The sequence below is a fragment of the Typopeltis vanoorti genome, chromosome 20 (assembly GCF_054136105.1).
Source record: "Typopeltis vanoorti isolate ZY-2024b chromosome 20, IOZ_Tvanoo_1.0, whole genome shotgun sequence".
NCBI classification, from domain to species: domain Eukaryota; kingdom Metazoa; phylum Arthropoda; class Arachnida; order Uropygi; family Thelyphonidae; genus Typopeltis; species Typopeltis vanoorti.
In genome coordinates this window covers 66,550,044-66,571,604 of record NC_143568.1, presented here as the reverse complement: position 1 = coordinate 66,571,604, position 21,561 = coordinate 66,550,044, and the positions used below count along the sequence as shown (strand labels likewise).

The following is a 21,561-nucleotide window of genomic DNA, read 5'->3' as shown; positions in this document are numbered from 1 at the left end:
GTTTATTAATTGCGTTTATTCTTCAGCCGGTTTCTCTGGACTTAAACAAATCCAGGGAAATCAAAAGACAATTCTTTATTGACATACCCTCATAAAGGATTTAAAGCTCTTAGAAGGAGTGTTTAAGGGCTTGTAAACTGAAGCCTCTTGCACTAACTACTTAAGCTTTTGTATACTGCGAATGTTCTCCATCGCTTTTCGGAACTCTTAAGCAATTTTATTTTATCTTATTTATTTATTTTTATTTTATTTTGGGGATAACAAACGTGATGAGCTGTCTCTGATGTCCATCAAAAAGTCCAAGAGGTGCAGTAAATTTTTAGCTCATAGTCAAGTGTCTGTTCTCATCAGTTCGACATCAGCTATATCCAATTTCAATTTTTATGAAATTAAGTCACTGGAATTTCAAATTCTGGTTTATGTATCTATTTTATTTATTATCATTATTCTGAAAATCACTGTATTATACCCTTACTTTAGAAGTGGTTACAACTGCATTATTCCAAAGAATTGCAATATGCAATAATTTAAATTTTCCCAGATGAAATGATGATTGATTAAGAAAGAAACCATGACAATAATTAAAAAACAAGAACATTTATTTCCACCAAGGATTTTATCTGTGGACGGGAAGCTGATCATTAGAGATTGTGCATGCAGATAGCAATAAATCAGAGATGAAATATAAGACTGTGATATCATTCTTTCTTTAATTAACCAAGGCAAGTGGATCCTCATGCAGAGGGAGGTGGTAACTGATAATAAAAACCATCAATAGTGAAGTCGCAATGGCGGGCTAAATAGAATTTTTTTCTTGAAAAGTGATCAGATAAAGAGTCCTTAAATGACACATCTTAACTCACAGCAATGTACGGTTAATGGTTGTGTACAAACCTCCCTAACACCTTGATTGCATCTACGGCAGCCATAAAGTGTTTTATCTTCATTATCGTTCTCCCATTTGCTAAGTTCTCTCTCACTTTTAGAAGCTAATTTGATTTCGTACCTCCATTTGTGACGAAAGAAAATAGACAGAGATGATAAAACGTCAAAATGGAGAACTTAAAACACATTGTACTGGCTGTATGATCTCTCACTGTCCCCCTGTGTATAAGGAAACTCATTGTGAAAATGGTATTAACTGTATTAAATCAATCGCTACAGGTGATAAAAATAATGCTTTTAAAATTGATCAGTCGAATTGCTCAAATAAAAAAATAATTAGATTAACTTAATAAAATTAAATTAAAAATGAAAGTCCATTTAATTATATGATATAATCGTCGAAACTTAACTATTCCTAAATTTAAAATCTAAACTATTCAATAAAACGTAATTCGAATTAAATTAATTTCAGAAACATAGTGCCCTTTAGCTGGAAAGACTAAGGTTTGAATCCTGTCTAAAACGCGAAGGCCAAGAACCTTTATCGGGACTTTTCAACTGGAGGTGATTTTGCAGGTCTCGTATGGAGGTACAGGTTTTTTTGTTTTTTTTTTTCCCGCTCTCTCTCTCTCCCTCCCGGAAACTAGAGTTTTTCATCCCACAAAACAAGCAAACGACCAGAAGAACCCACGCGATATACCGACGTAGAATACTTCGGGAATGGGGATTAGCCTCCCTTTTCCATTGGATCTGATCTGGAAAGACTGCATGGTACAGTATGGATCTGTGAAAATGCAAAACTGGAAGAATGGAAGGAAGGATTTGCAAGACATTTAATTCAAAATATTTCAAATGCTATAAATATAGTTCAAGACCTATTTTATCACACTTTATATAAAAACAAACACAACAAAATTTATTTCCGCTTTCATCATGTTCCTGCTGTGGTTACTGATTATAGAAATATGCATCTTTCATTTGTTTTTGTCCTCCATAAAATATGCTCGACTTAAAAATATTCACACATAAAGCTGGTTTTTGTCTATGTCTATTATAAACTTCAGAAATCATCATTTTGATCAAGCAACTCTGAAACATAAATTTAACGCTCCTTTAAAAGAAAACAGCAAAGACAATTAAGAAACAGAAATGTTTAATATATACAAGCAACATTTTTTATTTCTCTTTTTTTTTCTTTTTCTACATCTTCATATGATGACAAGTGAGTATAATTCTGAAGAAACCATTCTAAACATTCAATTCATTCGAGCCAAGTTTTTTATGCCCCCTCTTTTACTTCATTGCAGGAATATTTTTTTGTTATTTATTCTTTCTTTTTATATATATTTCTTTCTTCTATTTACTCTTTCCTTCCAAGAAATAAAGTTATCTGAAGAAATTATAAAATTTTAGTCTTTATCTATCAATCCCTAATAATAGTTTTAGTAATAGTTTACTAAAATTTTAATCTTATTTAATTATTTAATTTTATTTAAATTTTAATTTTAAATTATTTTTAAAAATTTTAAATTTTAATTTTTTAAAAATAATTTTTAAAGAGGGCAATAAGGAAGAAATTAAAAACTACAGACCTATAAGCCTACTCCCCACCATATATAAAGTTTTCACAAAAATTATAAATAATAGAATAAAATCTAAACTAGAGGGAATGCAATCCTGTGAACAAGCTGGATTTAGGAAGAATTACAATACTTTGGACCATATTCACACATTAAGACAGCTCATTGAAAAATCAATTGAATACAATTAAACCCTTATGTCTGGCCTATATATAGACTATGAAAAAGCATTTGATTCAGTTAAAACATCTGCAACACTAAAAGCACTTGAAACCCAGGGAACTGAGAAACCATATATTGAAACACTAAAACATATTTACAATAATGCAACTGCTGTAATTACATTATATAAAAACAGTGAAAAGTTCCCAATACAAAAAGGCATCCGGCAAGGCGACACCATATCTCCCAAATTATTTACAGCTGCACTAGAGGAAATCTTTAGAAGCCTTGATTGGGAAACAAAAGGAATAAACAGAAATGGAGAAAGGCTGCATCATCTGAAATTTGCAGATGATATTGTCCTGATAGCAGATAATCTTGAAGATCTGGAAGAAAGGCTAAATCAGCTAAACGAAGCCTCCAGAGAAATTGGATTAAAAATAAATAGAGAAAAAACAAAAATAATGATGAATAAATACATAAACCATAGAACTGTCAAAGTTGAAAACCATGAAATAGAACAAGTTACTTCACATGTATATTAGGGCCAATTGTTATCCTTTGAGGATTGCCAAAGAAAAGAGATTGAACCAAGAATTCACCTTGGATGGATGGCTTATGGGAAAATGAGACATATTCAGAAGTAACATCCCTATGAGTCTAAAAAAGGAAAGCTTTCGACCAGTGCATACTTCCTGTTCTAACATACGAAGGAGAAACATAGACTTTAACAGAAGCCTTAAACAAAAAGCTGCGAACAACACAACATCGCATGGAGAGAATATGCTAAAAATAACATTAAGAGATAGGAAGACAAATATCTGGATAAGATCTCAACAGGTGTCATGGATATTGTAAAATACATTAAACAGGCTAAGTGGAGATGGGCTGGCCATATTGCCAGATGCAGTGACGGGAGATGGACTAGAAAAACAACAGTGTGGAGACCAATGGATGGAGCAACACAAAGAGAAAGAGAAGAAGGTGGAGGGATGAACTGGAACAAATTGCAGGAGTGAGATGGATGGGAGAAGCAGAAAACCGAGTGATCTGGAAAATCATGGGGGAGACCTTCGTCCAGCAGTGGACAGAACCAGAAGGTTGAAGAAGAATAGTTTACTGGCGTAATGAAGTCTCAGATCCAGTTGTCAGCTTGATGAACGAAGGAATGCAAAGTATCTTCCTTTTTTACATTTTAGAAACAATTTTTTTTTATTATGCTGTAATCTATATTTCAGTAAAACTTACTTGAAAGCTCCTGCCACGTCAAAATTCCATAATCACTTGAGAAGGACAATAGATTCAACATCAATTCAAAGACAGGGATTCGAATTCAGACCTTTTCATCCAAGGGGCATAATTGAAACCCACTGAGCTATGGAAGCTCTATATCCCCTCTACTAAAGTATTTATATTATGACTTGTCTCGATCATGACATTCATTCTCTGTTATATCCGATTCATTGCTATGTGTGAGACCAAAGCCCCGCTTATTGGAAATCTGCAGTAGCTTGAAAAAGTTTCTTGTTTGGTCTCCAGAGCACTTTCCCGATTTTGCAAAAATAAATAAAATATAAACAAATGAAACAATGATTTTAAAAAATTCTTAGGCCACCCATAGTTCTAATACCACAAGTTTATATTTCGTGTGTAGGAACAAAACATATCAGGACAGGATTTGGAGAAATTTATAAATCCATTAGGATATATATATTCTACACAGCCCTTTTTTTTTTTTTTATATATTTTGAATTAATTTTGTCTACTATGAAGGGACATGAAAACTTACGATTCACTCATTTGACAACTTTTCTTATGAACACTGGTCAAGATGGAACGCAAGTTATAGTCGAAATATTGCTAGCCACAGGTGGCCAAATTTCTTTCAATTTTTATCTCTTAGAATACCGAGTTTAATTTTTGGCAGCTCTTGTCAACCCTTGAGCTGCTTATTCAACTCTGTCCGTGCTAAACCTCCCTTCCTCCTCCTCTGTCACCCTCACAGCTGGTTCTTAGAATCTATCATTTATATACTCCATAATAAGTTTCTTGGCTGCTGGTTGAAATTCATTTATGCAGCCCTGCAAGGCTTTTCTTCGAACATCCAACATATTAAAGCTGTGGTTCAGTCACACTGTAGGGGCGCTACGATCGCAAATGAAGCCAATAACGTTTGTTCTAAAGTGCGAAGTCTACTCACCCGACTGTGTATTTTGAAGCCTGGTGAGTGGAGAAAGTTTTAAAGGATGTGTCTACAAATGGGGGGGTGGGTGCTTATGACTGGTAAATGAACATCGTCGAGGGCAGGTGGCGATCTTTTTCTCACGATAAATGACAGCCGCGTTTATTAACCTAATATATAGATTGGACGACAGCCACTCGCTCTGACAGTTTAAAATTCTGAGCATTTCTCGAGGTTATCTAGCGGCACGAGCCTAGTTGCACAATAGCAAGTGCTCGTAAAATGTTTTTTGGAAATATGAAAGTCATAGTAGTAAAACGAAGGTTCTAGAGAGGATACGACAGGTGCTTTGTGTTCTTTATTATAGGGGCCCATTTATTTAATGGGGCCTCCACCGATGTGCCCGTATGTAGCTATTCAGGAATGTGTGAATGAATGCCATTAACTCTAATTTGTTTCTTTCGCCGCAGAAGGAATGCTGAATCCCATGAGTACGAGCAAAGCGCCACCTATCTTCAAATATTTGTAATACCAAACGATTTGCTTGAAAAAAAAAAACATTCATTCAAAAAACATATACAAAATCATATCCAAATAGATACGAAATTAGAATACCACAACTTATTTTTGGATAACTCACTCCGCTGGCTCCTATCAAGAGTCATTAGAACCAGCAATGCCACCATTTTCAGGAAACCAATCCCTTTCCCCATAGATTTCTCATAAGCTAGGCATTTGACTTATTTAGCATTCAACAATTAACAGTACAGCACAGAGACATACAAATCCGCGCTCCTTATTGTGATGGCACGCGAATGAGATCAACATTCCTATGCACGCGGAACGTTCTGTAATAGTAACTCACGTCCTTATTCAAATATGCACATGTTCCCAAGGAATCTGAATTGTTGAAAATTACACGCCATAGTTTCCTCTGGACATAACATATATAAAGCAGTGCCCCATTTACACGAAAGCCACTATTCGGCTAATTTCTACAGGAAATTACCAACATAACAAACCTACCTTTTGTGTTCACATTAATAGTGACGAACAAGTTACAAAATTCGAATAATCTACGCGAATCTATTACGACATCTCAGTGTTAAGCGTTTTGATTACATTATATAATTTCTTTTCTGGATACACAATTACCAAATCATGAATTCGGCAATTATATATCATTAATTATCTATCAGAAATAATTATAAAGGGCAAACCATGCCGGTATATTCCATGGTTGTGGCAAGTGAGGTTAATGCATTCATGGATCGAATTGAGTTTATTTGCCAAGCCACATTCACTGGCAGCCAATTGTTTGTGATGATCTGTGAAGCGCAATCACCTAAGCGAATTTATGAATCACCAGGCAGGAAAATATATTAAAGATTTTTTCCCCCATCCATTCTCTCAGATGAAAATAAGGCAGAAGTTATCTCCATCACATTCTCGTGGGATTTCAGGTAAATGTTTGTATGAATTATTGATCCAACTCGCTTTCATTTTACGCTGTGTGAGGGGGAACACAATGAAGGGCGAAAGAAAGGAAAAGATTAATTCCATGGAGACATCACTGCTCTCTTTTTTGATCGTTCGGCGCTATCCTTAAATATGTTTCTTTCTATAAGTTAACTGTGCCGATGGTTCACACAGAAACATGGGAATAACAAATGATTTCAATAAATCCATAATCAATAATCTAGCTTTCTAAAATTAGGCAAGAATGGATTAAAATTCCAACTCTTTACAATATCTAAGTAATTTAATATTTCGTTATTTTAAAATACTGCATTAATCTAATTTTTTTTTCTTAAAACCTGAAAATTTTCGTTTCATATATTAAACTTAAAAAAAAAAAGCCTTAACTAAACAAAAAGAGTATTCTAACTTCGTAAACTATTTGATTTATTAAATTAATAAGTTTAATTTCATATATAAAATTGTAATTATTATTATTACGTGACACCTCCAGGGAGTCCAAAGACTCATCGAGGGTGGGCATCTACTCTACAACTCTCTGTCTCCACCACTCACTCAATCCACCAACAACAACGAAACTGCAACTACACCAACGCCATCTACCGTCCACCACCACCACTTTCATAGATAATCACCAACATCCATGCTCACGGCGGGATTCGAACCCGCGGCCTTTTGGCTGAAGAGTGATTAGCGTATAGCGTAATCAATAACAATTTTATTTTACTTAAGTTCAAACATATCTGGCTCTAAAGCAAGACTTGCTATACATTTGTTATTTAAATACATCATGAAAGAAAATCCTGTTTCACATAAATATGTCAAATAAAATGGTTAAATTTTTATTGTCCTTTCTAAAATTCTGGTTTTTAATACTTTTTCATAATATTTTTCATAAATTTAAAAAATTCAACCGTCCGTTATTCACGTACCACTAAATCTTTTTCCACCTCCCCCCAGTTCAGAAACACTGATCTACAACCTAAAGACTTCCATACGCTCTATTCCACAGGGTGATGATACTGATCCACGGCCTATTAATAGTAAAGCAGAGATACTATGCACTGGACCTTTTTTGGATCCAACAAGGATCCAATAGAAAAGATCCAACTTCATTGGATCTTTTCTATTTACGTAGAAAAGATCCAATGAAGGATGAATGGCGTCAGTATCACTTTTTTACGTAAAAGTGATACTGAGGTCCAATATTTGCCAATAATATAAATAATCAACCCAAATAAACACGGTATCCACTGTTTAAAAAATCCTGTTGACGACCAGTGGCATAAAGAACAAATTCCATCTACTGGGATAGACACTTAGCAACAAACGCATCAGACAAGAAAGTATTAATTATTACGTATTCCGCTGCCTTTATCAGCTGAGTGTAAATTGTACTTTTTATTTACTTATTTAATAATCATTTAATGTTTTTTTAATTTTTTTAGAAATCAAACACATGCCAAAGTAGTCCGTCCTTCACAACGTCCATCCCCGAGGGTTGTAAACGATTAAAAAAAAAAAAAATAAATAAATAAATAGTAGCGTTTAAGATTGCTCGAAATACTGATTGTTCCCATTTTGTCCAGGGCAAAGTCAAGTTACACCACCCAGATGGTATTAATATACATTACATTACCAAATTATTAGAATCATGTGCAATTTGAAAACAATTTCAGAGCTGGGAAATAAAAAAATACTTAAACAGTTTAAAAGATAATACATAAACATATAGCAATGTTAATAAATAAAAAAAACTAGTTTAAAAAATTGAAAATTTCGAGTATCTAAGATTTCGAAGGACACTGTGATTTGAACAAATCACACACACAAAAAAGTCCTCGGTCCTTATTCACAAACTTAAGAGGATATGTAATTGCATCTTATTTGATCACTCATCTAATGCCATTTTCCTACTTTTTTTTTTTTTTACCATCTTTGTTTGACCCAGGTGGCCAAGCTAGTATCTATTAAGGAAAACGACCTCTTGGTTTAGGTCCAACCACACACTCACTAAATAAGAAAGTGTCGTAGAAAGTTTCCACACGGAGCAGAGTAAAATATGACACCATTAACTACAGTCACTTATAATAGGCCAATAGATCAGTCTGGACACTGACTGCGTTACGTATACTTCTGGAAGGCCAGGCACATAACACTAAAATCCAGGTAACTATGGCCTCTGTAAATAACAGAAAATACTGCCCATGTCGGCATTCAGTGGAAGTCTACTGCGCTTTTTTTTTTCAATTGAAAGGGGGAAAAAACCACTCAGTAAATGATGATGCTCAAATGTCTTCAACATAATATAGGATGTTTAGTTTTATTGTGCGAAAGCAACAATCCACAAGATGTTCAACAAAATGGGTAAATGGAACGAGATTTTTACCGAAGAGCAGTCGCAGGTTGCATTATATTAACAATTGTGCGATCTTATGACAACTACCTGCAAATAAAACTAAGGTGTTTAGTAAATGAAGAGCTCGCTCAATTGAAAATGGTCTCGTTTCATCCTTAATATAAAGCTTTTTTTTTTTTTTTTGAACTGAGGACGAATTTAGCCATTCTTAGCTATTGTGGCGGAGTTTTTTTTTACCTGAGGAAGCAAGAATATGCCTAATAGGATTAATACATCTATTCTCTCTCTATTTCACAGAAATGAACCTTTCACTGTTAAAAAAATCAAATTACTCAAAAAAAAAAACACTGTAACATCTGCAGATCAAGTTGATACTTCGATTATACCTAAGTCCGCGTATACAATATATGGTTGCAAAAATGTAACTTTTCATCTATGAGATGGCCACTAATCATATATTTTTCTACTTGGGTAAGCGAAAGAGGGAAAAGATGTGCACAGGAATATGAAAAATAAAAATAAAAATAAAATAAAACATATAAAGAGTGGCGGGAATCGACACACACGCACACAAGCATAGAAAGCAAGAGGCGGAGAGCCCAAATTTATTCCAATTTAAATTAATACAATATTGTTCAATAAAACCCGCTTTATTTTACTGAGTGGATAAGCTAAACTCTATTAAATTTAACGTGCCAATGTAGCAAATGTTAACAAATGGTTGCAAAACCTAACGTGGAGAGAAATTATATATGCTCGTATATATTATATGAACTTATAACACATCAGTACAGTATAGAAAAGTGAGAAGACAATTGTGAAATCCACCCATGAATGACTAAAGCAATTGTACATTTTGTATTGCAGATAAACATCGCAGGATGGTAATTCTGCGAATTGGAGGCGTACAGCGTCTTACCAGGAACGATGATGATATACATTCATAAATATCCATGCCACGATCCGATTCAAAGCCAGAACCATCTGAGAGCGATGATGCTATTCTACTCGACCAACCAGGCCGAAAAATGCATATTTTTGACAGTTCTAAATGATGGCTTTCTTTCTCTTTCTTCTAGGTCAACGAATTTGACCTACGTATCACACAAAAAATCTCTTTTCGAAAGTGATTTTCTTACAAAACATGAAACAAACAAAAAAATATTTGTATAAAATAAAGTCACATGATGAACAATTAATGCCAGACCTCATACACACCGTAAACATTGAGAGATAATCGCGATGATCGTTACTCAAGGCGTAAAAATAAATAAATAAATTATATAAAAAATAAATAAAACTATAATATGGCTTGCTGTGAGACGCGCATATAAAAGCATCTACAATGTGAAGATATCTAGAATTGAAACCAGTCAATAATCGAACACAGAAACTAAGTAAATAATTAATTTATTAACTTATTGCTGATATTTCGCTGGTGTTATAACCAGCATCTTCAGAGCACAAAAACACTGTTTGTCACAATACGCGAAACTATAACAACATGGTGTACTTAAACAAAATTGTAGCAGCAACACAAAGACTAGAGTCCTGATTTTGGCGCCCTCTATCTGAAAAAAAAAAAAAAAAACAGAGCTATCACATATTACTAGAGTCCTAGAAAAGTGCTAGTTTTTTCTTAATATGACTGTCTCCCAGATCTTCGGCAAGTTAATACAGCCATATTTGTTGAGATTTGGAGTGTGTTTTAGGGCTTCTGTCACCTCTAAGAACAATCTATCTGATTTATACGGGTTTCTATGTAGTTCTTTTGTGTTTTTCCAGTTGATCCTGTGTGCAGGGGTATCCAGAGCATGGTCTGCTAGGCCCGACTTGCCATAATGATAATTCCGGACGTATCTTTTATGTTCGCTGATGCGGATGTTCACAGTTCTTCCTGTTTGACCGTAGTAGACTTGATTACATGAGCAGGGTACTTGGTAGACTCCTGGATGTGATAAAGGAGGAATGCTGTCTTTGGGTGGAGGAATGCTGTCCTCCACACAGGATCAACTGGAAAAACACAAAAGTACTACATAGAAACCCGTTTAAATCAGAGAGATTGTTCTTAGAGGCGACAGAAGCCCTAAAACACACTCCAAATCTCAACAAATATGGCTGTATTAACTTGCCGAAGATCTGGGAGACAGTCATATTAAGAAAAAACTAGCACTTTTCTAGGACTCTAGTAATATGTGATAGCTCTGTTTTTTTTTTTCAGATAGAGGGCGCCAAAATCAGGACTCTAGTCTTTGTGTTGCTGCTACAATTTTGTTTAAGTACACCATGTTGTTATAGTCTCGCGTATTGTGACAAACAATGTTTTTGTGCTCTGAAGATGCTGGTTATAACACCAGCGAAATATCAGCAATAAGTTAATAAATTAATTATTTACTTAGTTTCTGTGTTCGATTATATACCGTTAAAATAATAAACAACATGTTCAACGAACACATAAGTCTGTCCACACGTGAAACCAGTCAAAAACAGTCGTCGTAAATCGATAACCGCTAACGAGAATGGCAATAAAGATGACGAAATGAAATTGCCATAGAATATGGAAATCACTGCGAGGAAGCGGTTGATCGGCCATTTATTATTGTTTCGGTATTTGTGTTGAACACAAATACAGAAATCGTAAAAACAGAATCCGCATAAATTCAAGCGAAACATACAGATCAAAGTATTACGTATACTTTGATTTGATTTGAATAAGTACTATATATATATATATATATATATATATATATATTAAAATTGAATGACTAGAAACCAAGAAAAACGAAAATAAAGTTTATTAGCACAACTCGTTTCAGCTGTATCAGCCCTCTTCAGGTGCACATTAAAAAAAGAAATAACCAGTAAAACATAGAGGAAATAACTGTAAACATCACGGAAAGTTAATGTATATATTTTAACGTTGAAGTCTGCTCAACTTTTCAACGTTGAAATATATACATTAACTTTCCGTGATGTTTACAGTTATTTCCTCTATGTTTTACTGGTTATTTCTTTTTTAATGTGCACCTAAAGAGGGCTGATACAAGCTGAAACGAGTTGTGCTAATAAATTTTCGTTTTTCTAGGTTTCTAGTCATCCGATTTTTTTAAAAAAATGTATATCAACCGAGTAAATCAATATATATGGGTTTGATTCCTGTAAGTGACGTCAGGATACTTTATCTGGTCTCTTTCGATGAAAAGTGAGTTAGCTAGTCTCATACGGAGGTAGGTTTTTTTTTTTTTTCCCACCTTGGGTTTATCGTCCCACAGAACAGGCGATCCAGCCCCGTGAACACACGCATCTACAGACATGGGACACACCAGGAGACACAGGGGCTAACCACCTTATCCTCGAATTGCAAGAAATAAACCTCGACACCTCGAAATCTGTCCTCTTCTACCGTAAAGGTAGAAATACAGATGAACCGTAAAGGTAGAAGAGGACAGATTAAGAAAGAAATGTTAAATTGTGGTCTCTCTCTCTCTCGCTCTCTCTCTCTCTCACACACACACACACACACACACACACACACACAACTGTGAGAATTGTAGAAAGTGTTCCGTCTTTTATTGGCTTTCCAGTCCTAAAGCGAATTTGATTTCATTGATCCCTTTGATTTTCCATTACCCAGGAGGTTCAAGAAGCTTTGATCAAAATTTCGATAAATAAATAAAGACCAAAAGTCATCCCCTGTGAACTCGTTCACCCCACACAATGGAAAATAACAACAATCAACAGAAACATAATCGATACTGCAGATAAAAACAAAGAATTATTTGAAGGAAAAAAAATAGAAAAATAATAAATTAAATAAATAAGAATACAAATGTTGAGGAAATGATTACACACGTGCGAGTATCCGGAATGTCTACCAGCTTATCGTTTCGTGAAAAGTGATTAAAAACCTTCTACTGAATGACCCAAGATTAAATCTTCCAGTCAGTGAACGAAAGAAAAATCTCCGCTTAAAATTTAAGCGAACCGCTGATTAAACTTCGACCAATAACTCCACAGAGAAAACATTTCCCGTAGAAGCAGGTCAAGTTTCGCCACTTCTTCATCGTTTAATCAAGTCCCAGAGACTGTGTACGACTGGTTATCTTCGATGATCCCGACCGGACCGAAACAAAAACTCAACAAGAGCAGGAAGCAGTAATTCCATGCGATCTCTCCGACAGTTACTTTAGAAAACCAACCCCTTTTGTAATGACGCAGAAATAGCATCGGTTGAAAAAGATTGCTTCTTTGTGCTCTCTCTCTCTCTCTCTCTCTCTTTCCTCGGTTTGTTTTAATCTGTGCTAGAGGATTCGTAAAAATTATTCCACTTACAACATACTGAACTGTGACGAAACGACCCTACTATAAGGAGCTGCTCTCATTTTTTTTTTTTTTTTTGTCTAGATTCTCATTTATTTTTCTCTAAATCTGTAGAACCTACGACTAATTTTAGCATCCTCCATATTCCAGAATAATAAAAAAATAGAACATTTTTTAGAATAATAGTAACAAATCGTTGAAAGAAAAACAGTGCCTGACTAAGGTTCTAAGTCGGAGCTTTATTAGGCTCTTTGCTGCAATAATTCTTTTATACTGAAAGGGCTTGGCCGAACACTGACTTGGCCGGACATTCACATTACACACACACACACGCACACAAATTAAAGACGTAATACAATGTCTTCATAGCTCCTTCAGCTTTAGCAGCACAGCCAACCCACAATTCTAATGTGCGAAAGGTTTACTGGATACAATTCACATAACCACGGTTTTCGAGAGCCAAAAATCTCGCCGCCCTCTCGTATTGGATCGGATTTAGTGGAAAAATTGTATAAAGATTCTTTGAGTCCTGGACGATTCCAATTCGAGTCTTTATAAATTAAACACTCTCTAGATATGAATTAGAGGTCAAAGTGTATTCAATGGGAATGAGAGAAACCAGTGAAGACCATCCTCATACCATCACTGGTTTGTTTCCGGCCAATCAGTCGATTAGTCAGAAACAGGCTAGGTGGTCATAATGTTTTGGATCATCCGTGTTTCTATTTTAGTCCTTCCAATGCAGCATTTGCTGATAGAGCATCAAGGGCAATATAAAAGTGAAAAAGACAAATATGCATAAACTGTAATTTCAAAAATTTACGTAAGTTGCAAATAGATTTAGATTTTGGTCAAATATGTGTATATATAAAAAAAAAAAAATAAAAAAAATAAAAATTTCTACCTATTTTTCAGCCTATTTTTGTACCACTACAGGGTGAAGGCTTCTCCCATTGTGGGAGGTTTTGGATCTACTGCTCCCATGGTGACCCAGTCCATATTGGGAGAGGATATAACAAACATCCATGCTCACGTGGGATTCGAACCCACAGCCTGTTGGCGGGGAAGCGGATATGCTAATTGATACATTCGGCCAGCCAGGCCGGCGTATCAATGTTCTCATAGCGCTGCAGTTCTCATTCAAAGTTAACTATATTTATATTGCGACAAATGATCCCCACACAATTTGTCCTAAATAAATATGTAATAATAAAAAATACCATAGTAATCCTTATTCCTGTAGTGCCGTATGTTTGTATATTGTGAGTTCTTGTGACCATTTGCCTATTTTGAGGGATAAAAAACCCAGCTTCGTTTTCAGAAGAAAAAAAAAATCTCTAAGACCACATGAGACTGGCTAACTCACTGTTTGATTGAAAACACCTAATGAAAGTTTCTCACGTCATAAACAGGGTACGATCCTGGGTCTTTCCAACCGTATGGCTCATGTAAACTAACTAAGCTTTGGAAGCTCCATGGTGTGGTGTCAATAAGGGGTTATTTTCAGTTGTTAGAGAGAAAGAATAAAATGAAAAAAAAAAAAACTGAAATTACTGGTGTAGGCAAAACTAAGGAACGAAATGGTCAAGCATTATTGTTTTATATTCCTTAAGAGTTGCCATTTACGTATTCCTCTTGGGTTTAACTTTCCCGGATGTTTAATGAAATTCAATATATAGATATTTCTCCGACCGTTATGGCCACGTTATAACAAACTTTTCTAAGGTAAGCAACTAACAACTTGATATCATAATTTCAGTTGAAGGAACGTGCAGTTCACGTGAATGGTCATTCGTCTTTAAGAGCTTCCTATTCAATTACGCTGTAATAACCATTATGAATGTTAGTATTTGGTGGAGTTAAATATAACTGGTAAGCAAACGGAGAACATAAATATTCCTTTAATTAGCATGGTGATGAATATTCAAAGAAAATTTCCAGCTATGCTGTTAATTACTTAATATCGTGTGTCATTAGCCACTGCAATATATAATATATTGATTTGTTTTTAATACAGAACAAGTGAAGTAAATTCCGCGGCACCGATACTACAAACAATATACACCATATTTAATTTTTTAACTTCTACATATAAAAAAACAAAACTAATTAATTATTTATATTTATATTGGGTGATTACATATGATGTGATGGATTTCAAACACTGATTGACAGTAACAGACACAGAAAAATGAAACTTATACGAGTGCAAAAAGCACACCTCAAAAATGGTACCACGTTCATACGTAAGCATGATTAATTTTAATTTTAGTTGCTAAAATACCACAAAAGCCACAACAAAGTCGCATAGGATGGTGACTCAACCAGCAGATCGCATTCCCATGAGAAAATAACTATTCACATTCGCAGTTTTTTCTGCGAAGTTCAAGAAAGTTAAAAAAAGAAGTAAGGCTACTTGCGAAGTCAATATAAATAAAGCAAACTGTGTAGTTAAGTGGGGGAAAACTTCAAATATGCCATATTCTCCGTCTTTTGTTTCAACAGTGACACGTTGATGTCAAAACTGCTTTTATGTGACGAAACATTTCGCCTTTCTGGGAAGGTGGACAGGTAACCTCTAAGGAACTACCAGAAGATAAAGGTTGTGACCTCGGATATATTGTAACGAATCTGTCGCATTTGATTAAAACCAGTAAACAGAGTTATCTACCATGATATGTTAAAGTTGGTTAATGCCTCAGCTACTTGAAGACAAACTAATGTTTTTCTACATGACTGAGTACCAAAAGGCGATAATTTTTTTTTCCAATATGGTTTGTGAACGGCCAATCCTGAACTAGGGTTTGGCCAAGAGAAGTTTCTTTCCCGAAGTACGGAATCCTCTGATATCACCCTCCCTCTATGTTTTCTTATGAGGCCTTGTGAAAGACAGAATACGAAAACTGGTCATTACGTGTTCCAAATGTTTGTTCATGAAATCGAATATCGTTTTAATGCACAAGACAAAAGACGCACAAATGAACTTTCGTAGAAGGTCTATTAACAATAAATAAAAAATAATAGATGATAAATAATTGGCATTGTTCTCTGTAACTCTGCAAGCTTCAAGTCTTGTCTTCATATCTTTCACTTGCTTGCCAATAAATGCTGATGGTCACTCAAGCATAATTAGTATAAAAATTTGTGTGTGTGTGCATGGTGCATGTTGCTTATGTTAATGATAAAAGTAAAATTCTTCAAGGAGGTGGCTTTTGCAATACAACCGACGAGTAAAATCAAAATCCTGAAGTAATACCAAACTGAATTTTCCGAACTATGCACTTTATTATTGGCGAATACAAACTATCACATTCAGTCCAAGTGAAGGGGCTTCTGGGAGTAGTCATCACTCTCAACAGAAGTAAATGTTTGCTATTTAGGACATATAGAACCGAATGTACCATTTACTTTACTATTTATAACTTTTCCGAAAGTTTTTTTTTTTCAATTAACTCTGTTGAATTAGTAATTGTTATATGAATTTGCTTTTAGTAAATTACATACACAATTTACCAACAACAAATACTATTATTGAGCGGTAGATGGCCTTGTGTGTAGATGGTGGATTAAATAGTATAGGCATTGGTTTGCGTGAAACCCTCCCGCGATGAGTTCTTGGTCTACTTGGCAATGTCACGTAATAATAATAGTAATAATTCCTGCCTCGCTAATGGCGGCAGTCATTACAAAGAACCTGACGCGGTACGAAGTGGATGAGTGCGCAGTGACACAGCTGGAGGGCAAGCTATGCTGGAAGACTCGGGATAAACAGATCGCAAAAGCTGATGTCATTTAGCAAAATTATTGAGTAAATGTCTATAATAAATATGTTTCCGTCATTATATTTACAGTTTTTTTTTATATCTTCGCAATCTGCAAAAGAAAACAAACCTCAAGTTTCAAATAAAAAAAACAAGCTGAACTAAAAGTAGAATTCATTGTAATTTGGACATCAGAACTATTATGTCTCTAAAAGTTGTTTTTTTTTATTTTTTATTATTATTATTTAATTTTCCAAACTCCTATATTTCGTCTTTTTGGGTAGATCAACCTAAACTGAAATAATGCAGTGTTCAGGATTAAACTTTTTTTTTTTTTCATTTTACACAATTCAAGCATAATTGTTTTCTGTAAAGAATACATAATTATAAGACTATAAGATCTGTTTGTACACAAAGTATAACTGTGCATTATGTGTACATTAGAAGTGAATGTACTGATATTTTCAAATGAAAAAACTGTGCATTAAATTAATTAATAATACAAACATTTATATTGCCAAAGTACGCTTCTTTATTCTGAAGGGCTCGAATACTATTACTTGTGGAGCCTCAGAATCTTCCTGTATGCCACAACTCATGTTGTGTGTATGTGTGGCGCGCGCGCGCGCGCACACACACACACACACACACACACACACACACACACACACACACACACACACACACACACACACACACACAGAGGGATATCAGATAAATATCAGGTAGAGAGAGAGAGAGAGAGAAAATAATCAGATAGTACAAACAGATAGAGATATTAAAAGACAGATAGTAGAGAGAGAGGGAGAGAGAGAGAGAGAGAGAGAGAGACGAAGAGAAACTCGATAGATAGTAAAAGACAGAAAGACGGAAAGAAATTCGACAGAGAGAGATTGTAGACAGAAAGAGGGCAAGATTAGACCGACAGAGAGAGAGAGAGAGAGAGAAATAAAATTAGACAGATTGCAGGCAGAAAGAGAGGAGAATCACACACACACACACACACACACACACACACACAGAAAGAGAGAGAGAGAGAGAGAGAGAGAGAGAGAGATTATCCAGATAGTACACAGAAAGAAAGAAACATTAGACACATATACCGAGAGAGATCTCTCTCTCTCACACACACACAGAGGGGGGGGGGGCTCATAAGTAAATATATCGAATAAAAACCTGAGTAACTAGCTTTTCTACGAATATGATAACATCGGAAAATTGAAAAAAAAAGGGCAAAGCAAGAAATACTGATAAACAACATAAGAAAACGTTAATAAAACACAGAAGAAAAAAATTATAATTCTTAGAATTCGATGTATGTAAATAAAGAGCAGGAAATTCACACAGAAGTAATAAAATAAAACCGAAAATAATAAGAGAATGTGTTAAAAGAATCAAGATGGAATCATTACCTATAATTTAAAATAAAGTATCAAAAGTAAAAACACAAAAGATCGTCACTCAATCCTGAAACCTTTCTGTTTTGCAGGACAAAAAAAAACAAGTAAATTCACATAAATCCGTTTCTTTAATCAGGATGGGTAAATACTGCAAAAAATCCCATTAAAAATCTTTTATCCACGAGAAATAGGAATACACAAGACTATATCAAACTTCTGTAGAAGTCCTACGTATCCTTCCAATTGCTCCAGTCAAAGAAAATTTGACCTCTTTTGCCAATCCTCCATTTAATTCTAGTAAATCTAATTCCTGTAGCAGACCACTGTAGCGTAATGCAAGCCTGGATGTGCTTAGTTTGCTGTCTCTGTTATCTTCTCTTCCATCCTCTTCGTTGGCACCGATCCAGCTGCTTAAGGTATAAATTATTCCTGAACGTTTATAAATCGTGCAGGAGCAGTGTTGTGTAGAAGAAGGGTTTTGGTTCGATGCTCCAAGACTGAGAGAAATTGTGAGAGTAGAATACCCAGGTTGTTTTAAATAAAAAGAACATGAAGCTAATGGCAGCTTTTGTGTTGTTTGCAAGCAAAGATCAGACAATGCACTCTTGATACGCTATTACCAAGTAGGCTACTATTTGATAAGCATTGTCTTCATAAAGTATCCCTACTGCTAACGGCGGTTCGTAATGAAGATGATGGAAGGTGGAACAGCGAAGATGATGATGGAATAGCGAGCCTATGCACATTTGCAATCACTAAAAGCAGTCTCCAACATAATTTTCTCCTCAGTATTTTAGATAGATAACGTTTCTTACTTTTTTCTAAGCTACTGTTGACATGTTAAGTAGCAAAGGAAAGTTCTTGGATTGAACTGAAGTGTTCTGAACTTTTTTTTAGTAACAAATCTTATCTTCATAGTTTTAGCAATTAAAAAAAAAAAGGTACTTTGGTGTGTCTACTAAATTAACGGCGATCAATGATTTTCTACTACCCACCCTCATCGACGACTCTACCCACCCTATACCTCTTCCTCCCTTAACTAATTCCTGGTGGGGTACTTAGACTAAAACAGAGGATGAATTGGCGAGAACGTGATCTTTAGCAAAAGACAAGTCGAGTGTCGGTCTAGTCCCGAGAGTGAAAAAGAGATAATTAATTAAGTCCCTAATTACGGTAAGGGATGGGGTGGAACAGCTGCAACGCGGAGACATTAAATGAAATGTTTTTAACCTGACTAACAGACGGCTGTTTCTAAGAGGAGTGATGAGCAAGCTGCAACGGTATTTAAAATGGTGTAGATGCCCTGAAAGGAAAATAAATGGCTACACCTTAACAAGACATCTGCAGCGACCTCTATAGTTAGTCAAATCGTTACAGTGCTTGTAACATTTTTTTTTAATTTTCGTAGCGTTACATTTATCTAATAGGAAAGTTATTCAATCAAAATTATTAGATGGTTAGATTTACTCACTTCAATTTCTGATGGACACAGTAGTTAGACGGTATGTTTGAAAATAGTAAATAAAACACCAGTACAAGAAACAAATAAACAAAAAACTAGAGGCATACCGAAGAATCTGGAAAGCATAAGGAGTGCATCTCTGGGGCGCACTTTTATTTTTGTATTCTTCTTTAGTTCGTATTGGAATGACATTTAAAAATACGTTGCCTGTTCTCTATATTGCTACCGTTATTATTAATGCCTGCAGATAACCGCGCTCCAACCAACAGGCTGTGGATTCGAATCCCACCATGGGCATGAATATTCTGTTAATGCTTTTAGGTGGGAATGAATTTCATTGCTCAGCGTGCAGTTACCACTTTGATTACTGGAGGCCTGAATTTGCTGAAAAGTTCAATGTTTGGTTTATAGAACAGGTTTCCGAATTATGTAACCTTAACCCCCCCCCCCAGCACTAATAATAATGTACTATAAGCTAAGCGCTTTCGTGCGTGGAATTCACATTAAAATATTTAGTTAATAACTGATTTTATTGGTCACTTGCTGCGATGGAGTGATAGGACTTTATTCTAAACACAGCTACTTCATTTCTATTGGATCAATTATTCAGTAACAAGTAGCCTGTTTATAAAAGGAAGTGCTTTCACCTGCCAGAAGTGTAGTCGAAATTGCCAACTTTATAAATAAACCAGAATGCTTGCTTCAGTCAATAATTGTGAGGTTATCCTTCAATTTCCTATCTAATAAGTAAGCACGTACAATTCTTATACTTACAGCAATACGGCATTGAAGAAGAAGAAGATGATGATAAATAACCGAGGGGTCATTACTCACTGCTAATTTAACGAGACCACCGAATAGTGAAAGACCATTTAGATGATGTAAATAGCATTACAGATCTAAATAAGGGAACAGAATAGAAGAGATTTACTTTATGCATCATTAGATCATAATAATGAAGCAACGATATTCATTACAACTTCGCTTTCCCACAGAGCTAGATATTATTAAGTGTCCCACGAGATGACCAGTTAGCGATAAAAACCTTAAGATATCTTGAAGCATGTAATGACTTGAAGCTAACACAAGGAGATTCACTGATTTACGATACCACATCGCCAACTAATTATAGCTGCAATGTTTTAATATGACTTTAGGGAGAAAGTAAAGTGCTTATATTGGACGAGGACATTTCTTCCTTCCAAAGCATTCGCGCTTTTTTGTATAAATGAGAGAATACCTGGATTGCTAAAGTTGCCAAGGATAAAGAAATATGCACCAAAATATAAAGCTGAATTGATCTGGCTGTGGAAAGTTAATGATTTAACCCTGACTGACATGCAGTCCAAATTCGTAAGTAGTCTTATATAGCGTAACACTAATGCACAAATTAAAATACTTGGTCCCAAAGTTAGCAACTAAATATAATAAAAGATTGGACAGCATTGGCGTAATTCAAAAAGTACTAAAGCTTTGATTGGGAAAAAGAGGGTCAGAAATATCCAGGAAGTTTGAAATTCGAAATGAAGACCGTATTCCCTATTCTCACACTGATGGACTTCATGGAGTCTCTAATCCATACAATTATCTATCCTTAGTATTGCTACAATTGCAGCACTTCAACAAGGCAATCATGATTAGCGCAAAGGATAGACGTAGGGATACATTTGCCTCAGATTTACCAAAAAAAAAAAAAAAATTAACTAGAAAACAAGTTGATTTACAAAACTGTTATTAAACAAGTAGAGAAATGATCTGAGAAAACCGCGAAACATCCCTTTCGTAATGGCACTGTTGTACTGACGTTATCATTATCACAAGTTCGATGTAAACGAAAACTGCACGCAGAGAAAACTTTGACGATTTCGAAAATAATCGTTCATGCTTAGCGATGGTGCAGTAGCTTAACCCGCAACCACCTTAATCCTCTTGATGACTGAAAACGCGTATTTGGGAAAGAGATGAATATCT

General features: G+C 35.1%; 1 protein-coding gene across 1 annotated transcript in view; it reads right to left on the bottom strand.

Moving 5' to 3' along the window:
• LOC150095530 (receptor-type tyrosine-protein phosphatase epsilon-like) overlaps positions 1 to 21,561 on the bottom strand; it is an 858,461-nt gene that overhangs the window by 658,089 nt on the left and 178,811 nt on the right. The window lies entirely within an intron of this gene.